General features: G+C 45.2%; 1 protein-coding gene, 1 long non-coding RNA gene and 1 pseudogene across 3 annotated transcripts in view; 1 reads left to right on the top strand and 2 right to left on the bottom strand.

Moving 5' to 3' along the window:
* ANO2 (anoctamin 2) overlaps positions 1-12,275 on the bottom strand; it is a 233,914-nt gene that overhangs the window by 165,837 nt on the left and 55,802 nt on the right. The window lies entirely within an intron of this gene.
* LOC130267419 (uncharacterized) overlaps positions 1-12,275 on the top strand; it is a 29,253-nt gene that overhangs the window by 772 nt on the left and 16,206 nt on the right. The window lies entirely within an intron of this gene.
* On the bottom strand, positions 7,154-7,277 carry LOC130267894 (U2 spliceosomal RNA; annotated as a pseudogene).

Below are 12,275 nucleotides of genomic sequence, written 5' to 3'. Positions count from 1 at the left end.
GTTTATATAGGAGTCACATGTGTGCATGAAGCCCTAGGAAGAACCTTATCCAAAACATCTCAATTCTAGACCACCAGCAACTATTCTTTTCAGGGGAAGCTTTTCTTTTTTTAATAAAGCTGTCTATTTCCAAACATAAAACTTTTGGCATTTCCTAGCACATTATTGAAAGCCTCACATTACACAATTATAGTTCGGCAAATCCAGGATATTTATATTGGGAGAGCGAGTCGGTAGATTCAGGGGGATAAATTCAATCATAAAAAAGGCTATATATTTTTATGGATGATTCTAAAGCATTCAAAGCCACCATCCTTCTTCCCGAACAATTATACTATTATTTTTTTGTCTTATAAAATTCATGGTGATGATAAAACAGTCGGTAGAGCGGTATTACTGATACTCCAATTAAAGTCATTACATTGTATATCAAGGGGATAGTTATTCCTAGTGGTGTAAGAAAAATTACATATTAGCCATCTATCTCATATCTATCTATCTCATAACTATCTATCTATCTCATATCTATCTATCTACCTCATATCTATCTATCTCATAACTATTTATCTATCTCATATCTATCTATCTATCTCATATCTATCTATCTACCTCATATCTATCTATCTCATAACTATTTATCTATCTCATATCTATCTATCTATCTCATATCTATCTATCTACCTCATATCTATCTATCTCATATCTATCTTTCTCATAACTATCTATCTATCTCATATCTATCTATCTACCTCATATCTATCTATCTCATATCTATCTATCTCATAACTATCTATCTATCTCATATCTATCTATCTACCTCATATCTATCTATCTCATAACTATTTATCTATCTCATATCTATCTATCTCATATCTATCTATCTATCTACCTACCTCATATCTATCTATCTCATATCTATCTATCTCATATCTATCTCATATCTATCTATCTCATATCTATCTATCTATCTATCTCACATCTATCTATCTATCATCTATCTCATATCTATCTATCTATCTATCTATCTATCTATCTATCTCATATCTATCTATCTATCTCATATCTATCTATCTATCTATCTATCTATCATCTATCTCATATCTATCTATCATCTATCTCATATCTATCTATCTCATATCTATCTCATATCTATCTATCTCATATCTATCTATCTACCATATATACTCGAGTATAAGCCGACCCGAATATAAGCCGAGGCCCCTAATTTCACCCCAAAAACCCAGGAAAAGTTATTGACTCGACTATAAGCCTAGGGTGGGAAATACATCATCCCCCTGTCATCATCCAGACCCCCGTCATTAACACCCTCATCATAAATCCCCCTGTCATCATCCCCCCTTCATCATCACCACCTGTCATTGTTACGCCGAGCGCTCCGGGTCCCTGCTCCTCCCCGGAGCACTCGCGGCGTTCTCCTCTATGCAGCGCCCCGGTCGGACCCGCTGACCGGGAGCGCTGCACTGACATTCATGATGGGGATGCGATTCGCATAGCGGGGCGCGCCCGCTCGCGAATCGCATCCCAAGTCACTTACCCGTCCCGGTCCCCGGCTATCATGTTCTGGCGCGGGCGGCTCCGCTCTCTAGGGCGCGCGCGCGCGCCAGCTCTCTAAGATTTAAAAAGCCAGTGCACCAGTGATTGGTGCCTGGCCCAATCAGTCTGATTAGCTTCCACCTGCTCCCTGTCCATATAACCTCACTTCCCCTGCACTTCCTTGCCGGATCTTGTTGCCTTAGTGCCTAGAGAAAGGTACTACTGTGTTTACCATTACTGTGTTCCTGACCTCCTGCTATTACTATTGACTACGAACCTTGCCGCCTGCCCCGACCTTCTGCTACGTCTGACCTCGCCTCTGTCTAGTCCTTCTGTCCCACGCCTTCTCAGCAGTCAGCGAGGTTGAGCCGTTGCCGGTGGATACGACCTGGTTGCTAACGCCGCAGCAAGACCATCCCGCTTTGCGACGGGCTCTGGTGAATACCAGTAGCATCCCTAGAACCGGTCCACCGACACGGTCCACGCCAATCCCTCGCTGACACAGAGGATCCACATCCAGCTAGCCGAATTATAACAGTCATCATCCCCCCTTCATCATTACCCTGTCATCATTACCCTGTCATCATCCCCCTTCATCATCACCGACTGTCATCATCCCCCTGTCATCATCCCACACACCCCCTTCATCATCACCGCCTGTCATCATTACCCTGTCATCATCCCACACACCCCCCTTCATCATCACCGCCTGTCATCATTACCCTATCATCATCCCACACCCCCCCCTTCATCATCACCGCCTGTCATCATCCTCCTGTCATCATCCCACACCCCCCTTCATCATCACTGCCGGTCATCATCCCCCTGTCATCATCCCCCCCTTCATCATCACCGCCTGTCATCATCCCACACCCCCCCTTCATCATCACTGCCTGTCATCATCCCCCTGTCATCATCCCCCCCTTCATCATCACCGCCTGTCATCATCCCACACCCCCCCTTCATCATCACTGCCTGTCATCATCCCCCTGTCATCATCCCCCCCTTCATAATCACCGCCTGTCATCATCCCCTTGTCATCATCCCCCCCTTCATCATCACCGCCTGTCATCATCCCCTTGTCATCATCCCACACACCCCCTTCATCATCACCGCCTGTCATCATCCCCTTGTCATCATCCCACCTCCCCTTCATCATCACCACCTGTCATCAGACCACCCCCCCCCCCTTCATCATCCCCGCTTGTCAATGTCTGATTTACAGTCGTCTTCAACCTGCGGACCTCCAGATGTTCCAAAACTACAACTCCCAGCATGCCCGGAAACATATGTAGGTCCGCAGGTTGAAGACCACCGCGGCCTTCGACATCATCCAGACCCCCCCCCCCTCACCCCCTTTAGTTTTTTACTAGCCTCTGCTCGGCGGGACGTTAGGGTGAGCTGGTCCGGGCCATCTGTGCTGCAGGGACCGTCCGGTGGGGAGGGATAGTCATTCCGGGCTGTCCATCTTCACCGGGGGGGCCCTCTTCTCCGCGCTTCGGGCCCGGAATAGAGACGTTACCTTGACGACGACGCACAGGGACGTTACTCATGAACGTCCCTGTGCGACTATCCCTCCCCACCGGATGGTCCCTGCAGCACAGATGGCCCGGACCAGCTCACCCTAACGTCCCGCCGAGCAGAGGTGAGTGCAAAACTAAAGTGGGGTGGGGTCTGGATGATGACGAAGGCCGCAGTGGTCTTCAACCTGCGGACCTCCAGATGTTTCAAAACTGCAACTCCCAGCTTGCTGTGAGTTGTAGTTTTGAAACATCTGGAGGTCCGCAGGTTGAAGACCACTGAGGGCGGAAAGTTCACTCGAGTATAAGCCGAGGGGGGTGTTTTCTCGGCTGAAAAACTCGGCTTATACTCGAGTATATACGGTATCTATCCCATATCTATCTCATATCTATCTATCTCATATCCATCTGTGGTAGTCTTGTGGGTGTGGATGTTATTGGGAAGTTGCTGTGCGGTATATAAAGGGTGCTATTAACCATTGTCAGTCGTGACGCCAGGGTGATGGTTAAATGCTGTATGACTTGGCCTATCGCCACCCTTCCCAAGGACGATAGGTGTATGCAGAATAAAGTATTGTCCACAACCAGAGCTTTGCTGAAAACTTGCAGAAACTTTACTGAAGATTTTCTGTAACATGCGAACATAGGAACAGTCTTTGTAACAGAGTCTATGAACAGCTTAGCTTAGATTGACCGTTGGTTGGGACTTTTAGTAATCTCTTTAACTTGTAGGGATTTAGTATGCGCAGATCCGCTGGATTTAGGGTTATGTTTAGGTCCAGGGTCCTTGCCAACATTAGCGGGGAAATTTAGAAGAACTCACTGTGCAATTCAGCCGAGGCCGCAAGCCTTTGGCCTAGTAATTGTCGTTGAAAGTTGCAGAGGTCCTACCTCATCCAAAGTCAGCAACCCAAGAGATGCTGCTTGCTTTGCAGCGCAGGAACAAGAGAGAGATAATTGGCGGCAGCTCCCTTATATGGGCAGGGGCTGGCCGTTTTAGGAATGGTCCACACCATCTGTCAATCAGCTTTACAAGACATTGTGGGTATCACATGACCCAGAACCTCCTAAGATCCTCTTACCTACCATAGAGACTAAACCACCGTCACGTTACCCGCAGGTCCTGCGACGTCAACGCAAGGTAAGTACACTTTTCCTATACATTATTTACATTTACTTTAATAATATATTAACTATTTGAGGGGTGACTAGGGGATGACTATACTTGCGGACCCCCACAGTTCCTAGGAACTCTGACTTTGGTGACCCCTACCAAGGTACGGTATGCAATACGGTACCGGGACACCACACATCTATCTATCTCATATCTATCTATCTATCTCATATCTATCTATCTATCTATCTATCTCATATCTATCTATATCTATCTATCTCATATCTATCTATCTATCTCATATCTATCTATCTACTGTATCTCATATCTATCTATCTATCTATCTATCTCATATCTATCTATCTATCTATCTCATATCTATCTCATATCTATCTATCTATCTATCTATCTCATATCCATCTATCTATCTATCTATCTATCTATCTGTCTGTCTGTTTATAGAACAGGAAATTACGGATGTAGCTGCTGCCAAATACATTGCCTCTTGCCACCAGGTGAGTGCAATACAGTATAGATGAGCGGCGATGCATACAGTGTACTGTGTGCATTGCTGCTCAGTGTAATACATTTACAGGCTACTCACTCCCAGCCATTGTACAATAAATGGCAATGCACTGTGCACTCACTACAGTACTGTACCTACAGTCAAGGCTGCTATTGGGCCCCTGAAAAGAGCGGGCCAAGCCCCAGTTGGTCCCATTCCTCTCTCCAGGAATGGGCATGCATGTCCTGTGCGGTCTGATCTGACAGCTAACATTATGGCCACTGACCAGTGGCTGCCCGCAAATTTTCACGGAGTGGCGCCTTGGTGTCTTCTTGCTCCCCTCTTTTGGGTGCAAAGTCAGGGTCAGGGACATCAGGACTGGAGAGCATGAACCAGGACCCTGTGTGGACCCAGAAGAGGGCACCGGGATGGTAACTAAACTATTGTCCACATCAGCTTCAGTGCTCCACTGCTCCTCTGGTCCTGGATTCTACTGGTATGGCCCAGGTCCTGACCCCAGACCGGAGGGCAGTGACACAGGGGAGCACTGAGTAGCAGTATATATATTGCTGCTCCACTGCAGAGCTTTATATATATATGGTGGGGCCAAGAACAGTTGTAGACCTCCATACTTCCCCTATATATAGTTGTATGCCCTTACACTGCAACTATATATGGAAACAGTATGGGGCCTACAAATTTCTATGGAGCAGTATAGGGGTCTAGTTGATATATGGGTGCAGTATCAGGGCTTACAACTATATATGGGGCAGTATGGTGTGGAGGCCTATACATTTCTATGGAGCAGTATAGGGGTCTAGTTGATATATGGGTGCAGTATCAGGGCTTACAACTATATATGGGGGCAGTATGGTGTGGAGGCCTACAGCTATATATAACCTTGTGACTTTTTGCTATCCCAATGCCCAGTTTTGATCAGCCTAGTCATAAATGATTTTTTTTTTTTCAGAGCTAGAGATAGAATTTTTGGAAATTTGCTCATCTCTCAGCTATTGTGTAGGTATTGATTGATATATAAAGTCAAACCTGTTTTATAAACGGGAATTGCCATTTTGCTCCAGAGATTATAAGAAAGAGTCTTATTTCCACTTTCTAGCTATCTCCTAGGGTCATTATGAACAAGCATCCCGTCAACAGATGTCTGACAATAGAACATTTTCGGATGTGATCCGCCACTACAAAAACATCATGTGCTTTGTCCATAGGGTGACGTCTATGTTCACTGTGCTGAAAACAAGCAGACCATCTCGCCTTTCATACGCTACCAATGTTTACTAGGTCTATTTCAAGCCAATTCAGTACTAATGAAACAAACTATAAATAGACTGAGATCAAATTCCCCCAAAACAAAGATACCATTGAATTATTGAAATGCAACAGAAGTATTACAATATGTTTGTCCACCGCAACTTTCATTCCAGTCCTGGAGCCCAGTCATTGATGTTTCTATACAATCAATGGGTCTTGGAACGCAAAGGGAAAGAAAACCCCAGACCTTTCTGCCCTAGAAGGCAAAATTGAATGACAAAATTTGAAAGAAAATTCTTAGGATGCCCATACACATTACTAAAAGTTATCCGGACCTACCAATTTCAGCAGAACCAGCTTAGGGACCTACTGACTCTCCTCTAAGAGATGATGTTGGGGGAAGGATCGGGCATCTTGGATTCAAATTGCCCTATCCTCTTGTCCTCGGAGAGATAAGCCACTGTCAGAAGAGTCTGACTGCAGCTTACCATTCCTCTCTTGATTCAGTACACATGACTGTTTGGCCGAGCAAAACATTTATGTGTATGGAGAGGTAGCTTTTGGTAAAATTAATATTTAGTCAACTTTTTTTTTAAGATGCCAAGGCAGTATATCTATCACCCAAATGCAAAAAAAAGTGCAAAAGTGTCACACAAAAAAGTGCACAAGGATGCGGTCCATCTGAAGCCCTTCGCTGAAAAGAGAGGGGCCACAACAAACCGTTACCTTTCCCTTCGGCCAGAAGACACCTGCAAGGGTCTTTCCCGAATTAGGGGGAAACGACTTGCTCCCAGCATAAACCTGGGCCTTCCCGAGTGTCAGCTTGAGAGGCAAACTGGTTGGCATCCATCGAAAGGGACCAGGGGTTTCAAAGGTGAGGAACCAAATGACTACACACACCTTACCTAGATCTCAAGGAGGGACACCGTACCCTTACCAATCCTAGTGGACAATTAACCAGTAGTGAATAGTGGCACAGCGACCACAATGGACATTAAAAATTCCTCTGAGACCATAAGCCAGAAGGCAAGAAAACTAGAGGTGAGTGCCGAGAAGGGTGATTGTGAAGTGCCACCAACCAATGAGTTCAGGAGACCACTCCTCGGGGCACAGTAGCTTGGCTCTTACCCCATTTGGACCTTAAGGTCTGGAGGGCCAGGTGGCTTCAGAGCAGCTGTTGGGCCAAACCTAAAATGCTCCAGTACACCTGTACCACTCCATGTGTATATATCCATTCTGTTTATGTGGCATCAGAATTAACCCCTGATAAAAACAGGGACTACACTTGATCTTAGCCAAAAGGCCAAGAAGTGATCAGAAAACATTAGCTATCTGTAGGGCTATCCCTCTTGTTGCCAAAACTTCTGTCCAGAAACCAGAATGTTTGAAATAGTTGTAGTGAATGGAATTGTGGCAGAACAAGTCATATCTATGTAAATTCAGGATCTATGGTGGTAATAGACACATCTAGGAATAACAATGAGCTCACTACAACTCTGCTCTCATTCCACACGATGAAATATATATATACGAAACATTCCCCTAGGAAATGTCCAGACTGGAAAAACCTGGAGTTGACGTCAAGAAGCCTCAGAATTCCCAAGCAATTAGAAGCACTTGCTTGAAGTCCTGTTCTGGGTATACAGCATGTCTCATCAGCAGAGTATATACACACCCTTGGGTAGTCACACAGCTCAAAAGGCTACTGAAAGAATGAAACAGCTTATGGTAGGCAAAATCTAGGCTTCCATGCCAATAACTGATCCAGACCGAGGACTTAAGGGTCCAATGAAATAACTTTATCAGGGCCCAACATCTACCATGGGCCATTTATAATACCAGTGTCCAGTCATCACATCATAGGGCAAGGTTTTAATGAAAGGTAATACCTCAAATTTTACAGCTGGAGGCAGATAATACAGGGTCTACCATTGACGATAGGTGATGAGGACAGTTCAGCTCTTTTATCATCCCTTTCCTAGACAGTTATCTCTGTTTATATAACAAAGCATGCTCACTATACTATCCCTTGGAGAACAATAAGTAATTTTGTCAAATTTTCTTATATTCAAGTCACTACAGATGAATATACTTCTGTTTGGTTCACCGAGCTCCCCAAACTTTCAATACATGTTTGGTTCAAGACAAACTAGTTTGCCGTTTCCCCTCAAAACACATGTATAACATTGCCTCCCAATTCTACAGCCCCGTATAACACTGCGAGGAATGATTTATATATATATATATATATATATATATATATATATATATATATATATATATAGCTTTTTTGGTAGGCAGCACTTCCGAAAAAATGGATATGGTGCAAGCAGTCTAGGGGCCCTGGTCTTGGGTCCAATTCATACAAAACATAAAGGATGACCGCAGCACTCAATAGTAGTGAAAATATCAAAAAAGTGGCTTTATTCCAAAAGCAAACAGCAGCGACGTTTCGGTGTTCTCACAACACCATTCTCAAGCTCGAGAATGGTGTTGTGAGAACACCGAAACGTCGCTGCTGTTTGCTTTTGGAATAAAGCCACTTTTTTGATATTTTCACTACTATTGAGTGCTGCGGTCATCCTTTATGTTTTGTATATATATATATATATATATATATATATATATATATATATATATATCTCAATTTTAAATAGTTTTTACTTTTATTAGGTCCTTGAACACATGATCACTTGTACAATATGTCTTAGTATTGTAGTATACTGTGACAAGCAAGAGATATACACCAGGCACTGCCTACTCGCTAGTCCGTACTATTCCGGGCTATCGAAAAGATACCACTGCTCTTGTGTGTACACCTTATGGGGAGCATCTACGTCTAACAGGCAAACAGTTCCATATAATATTCATCAATGAGAGAAAGAATAGACGGACGACTCACCCAGGTGCAGTATAAAATTCTTCTTTATTTTCATGAAGACATCGTATATCCACGGCAGAGCAGTACAGGGGGGTGCTCGGAGGAATGCAGGGTGAGGAAATGGCATCCAGTGGGTTAAACAGCTGGGATCAGAGTTATACTGTATTTGATTCCGGCCACTGCAGGTGAGTTTCAATTGTATAACACAGCCTGACACCTTCTGTATATGGAGTGGCCTTGGCATCTGAGCACGCATTATACATGTATGCCAAATGTCGGGGAGGCAAAGGCATAGCACTAGGGGTCACTCACAATGGTTGCGAACAGGCCCCTTAGCTAGGGGGGCCATGAAGCCCCTCAACTCCATACTAGTTCTGTACTCCAGTCCCTCTGAAAAGCTGAGACCTGGCAGGTATGAGACAGCACTTCACTCCCTGTTCTGCGCTTAGCACTTGCTGTGTGGTGCGGGAGCAACTAATGTTGCCTGTATCCACAGCCTATCCAGACCTGACCAGATGAGGCCAGAGCAGCACAGGAGTTAGGAAAGGGAGTATCATCAGGGTAGGGGTGGATGGGCAGGTCATTAAGGGTCAGTGTTACCCAATTTGTAGCTCTCCAGATGGTGCAAAACTACAACTCCCATCATGTTCAACATCTGGGGAGCCACACATTGGGATACAATGCTGTAGAGTTAGGGGACACAGTGGCACAGTACATTAGAGGCATGGTAGTACAGAACATTAGGGGCACAGAGCACAGTTCATTAGGGCATGGTGGCACAAATCATTATGGGCATAGTGGCATAGATCATTAGGGGCATGGTGGCACAGATCATTAGGGGCATAGTGGCACAGATCATTAGGGGCATGGTGGCACAGATCATTAGGGGCATGATGGCACATATCATTAGGGGCATAGTGGCACAGATCATTAAGGGCATGGTGGCACAGATCATTAGGGGCATGATGGCACAGATCATTAGGGGCATGGTGGCACAGATCATTAGGGGCATAGTGGCATAGATCATTAGGGGCATGGTGGCACAGATCATTAGGGGCATGGTGGCACAGATCATTAGGGGCATAGTGGCACAGATCATTAGGGACATGGTGGCACAGATCATTAGGGACATGGTGGCACAGATCATTAGGGGTATGGTGGCACAGATCATTAGGTACATAGTGGCACAGATCATTAGGTACATAGTGGCACAGATCATTAGGTACATAGTGGCACAGATCATTAGGGGCATAGTGGCACAGATCATTAGGGACATGGTGGCACAGATCATTAGGGGCATAGTGGCACAGATCATTAGGGACATGGTGGCACAGATCATTAGGGACATGGTGGCACAGATCATTAGGGGTATGGTGGCACAGATCATTAGGTACATAGTGGCACAGATCATTAGGTACATAGTGGCACAGATCATTAGGTGCATAGTGGCACAGATCATTAGGGGCATGGTAACAGAATATTAGGGGCATGGTGGCACAGATCATTAGGGGCATGGTGGCACAGATTATTAGGGGCATGGTGGCACAGATCATTAGGGGCATGGTGGCACAGAATCATTAGAACATGGTTGCACAGAATATTAGGGGCATTGTGGCACAGATCATTAGGGACATGGTGGCACATATAATGAGGACATGGTACCATAGAATATTAGGGTCATGATAGGACACGGTATCACAGAATATTAGGGGCATGGTGGCACAGATCAATAGGACACGTAGCACAGAATATTAGGGTCATGGTGGCACAGATCATTAGGACATGGTAGCATAGAATGTTAGGGTCATGGTGGCACAGATCATTAGGACATGGTTGCATAGAATGTTAGGGTCATGGTGGCACAGATCATTAGGACATGGTAGCATAGAATGTTAGGGTCATGGTGGCACAGATCATTAGGGCACGTAGCACAGAATCTTAGGGTCATGGTGGCACAGATCATTAGGACATGGTAGCACAGAATATTAGGGTCATGGTGGCACAGATCATTAGTGAATGCAAGTCCAGATCATTAGGGGCATGGGGGAGGTTTCCAAGCTGAACTTTTGTTCCGGGCCCCCTTAAGCCTTTAGCTACCCCCTGTGGGTATGGGTTAAATGACTGCAAGCAGAGATCTTGAAAACTCTAAGGAGTGAACTTAGACCCTTCTGAAACATTTAAGGGCACAATGAAAATTCCCATGATGACATGGAGCTGGCGAGACAGAAACGCTGTCAACAGCTGCAAATTTATTCCTTATGCGCCATGAAAATTCCTCCCCCCCCCCGAAAAAGCATAACAACAACCTGCTATATATATGTTCTGCTCTATAGAACGTTCTCCAACCGAGCCCAAAATCATTATCACTCCCCCCAGAGTGATTGCTTGCTTCCAGATCAATATTAGAAGAGGACACGGAATAAGACGTTGAATGTGCAGGTTTAGTTTTGTGACTAGTATAAGATATTTGATTTTTTATAATGATAAGATGTAACGCAAACACAGCAAGTGTTTCATTTTACTGCAGTGCCCCCTCAGGATAAATGAAGGATTACACTGTATAAATTGAAAGAGGGTGGGGAATGACACAGAGATTAAAGGATTAATATTTGTCATGTGACAAGCATTAGGCATAGTACTGTGTGTCAATTTTGTCCCGGCAGTTGGTCTGGGTCTGAACACTCAGACCCTAACCGAACAAAACTTTTGACTTGTCCCTAAAACATGTCAAAAGTTTTTTTTAAGTTTTTTGAGCTACAGGTACTCTCCCCCTAGACACCTTATCCCCTATACAAAGGTTAGGGGATAAGATGTCTGTTCGAGGGGGTCCGGCCACTGGGGACCCCCATGTTCCCAGCTGCGGCACCCCAGACATCCGATGCATGGAGCAAACTTAACTCCGTGACGGATGACTTGCAATGCAGGGCGGAGTCTCGTGACGTCACGGCCATGCCTCCTCAATGCAAGTCTATGGGAGGGGGTGTGATGGCCATCATGCCCCGTCCCATAGACTTGCATTGAGGGGGCGTGGTCGTGACGTTACAAGTGGGGCGTGGTCGTGATATCACGAGCAGGGCGTGACTGTGAAGTCAAGAGCCTCCGGTGCTGAACCTGACACTCTAAACGAACGCTGGGTGCAGCATGGAGATTGCTGGGGTCCCGCCGCTGGGGACCCCCGCGATCAGACATCATATCCGCTATCCTTTGGATAGGGGATAAGATGTCTAGGGGTGGAATATCCCTTTAAGAAATTATTGAGCCATCTATAACCTAGGTCTCCAAACTGTGGACCTCTAACTGTCGCAAAACTACAACTCCCAGCATGCTAGCCGTTGGCTGTCTTCCTGTCTGTGATGATAAGGAGGACACTGTGGGGAAGTGATCTGTGCAGAACTGGAAGTCTCAGCTCAGTTTTACACCTAGTGGCCAAAA

The sequence above is a fragment of the Hyla sarda genome, chromosome 4, assembly GCF_029499605.1.
Source record: "Hyla sarda isolate aHylSar1 chromosome 4, aHylSar1.hap1, whole genome shotgun sequence".
NCBI classification, from domain to species: domain Eukaryota; kingdom Metazoa; phylum Chordata; class Amphibia; order Anura; family Hylidae; genus Hyla; species Hyla sarda.
The sequence above is the reverse complement of the archived record's forward strand: the minus strand, read 5'-3'. Positions and strand labels throughout refer to the sequence as shown.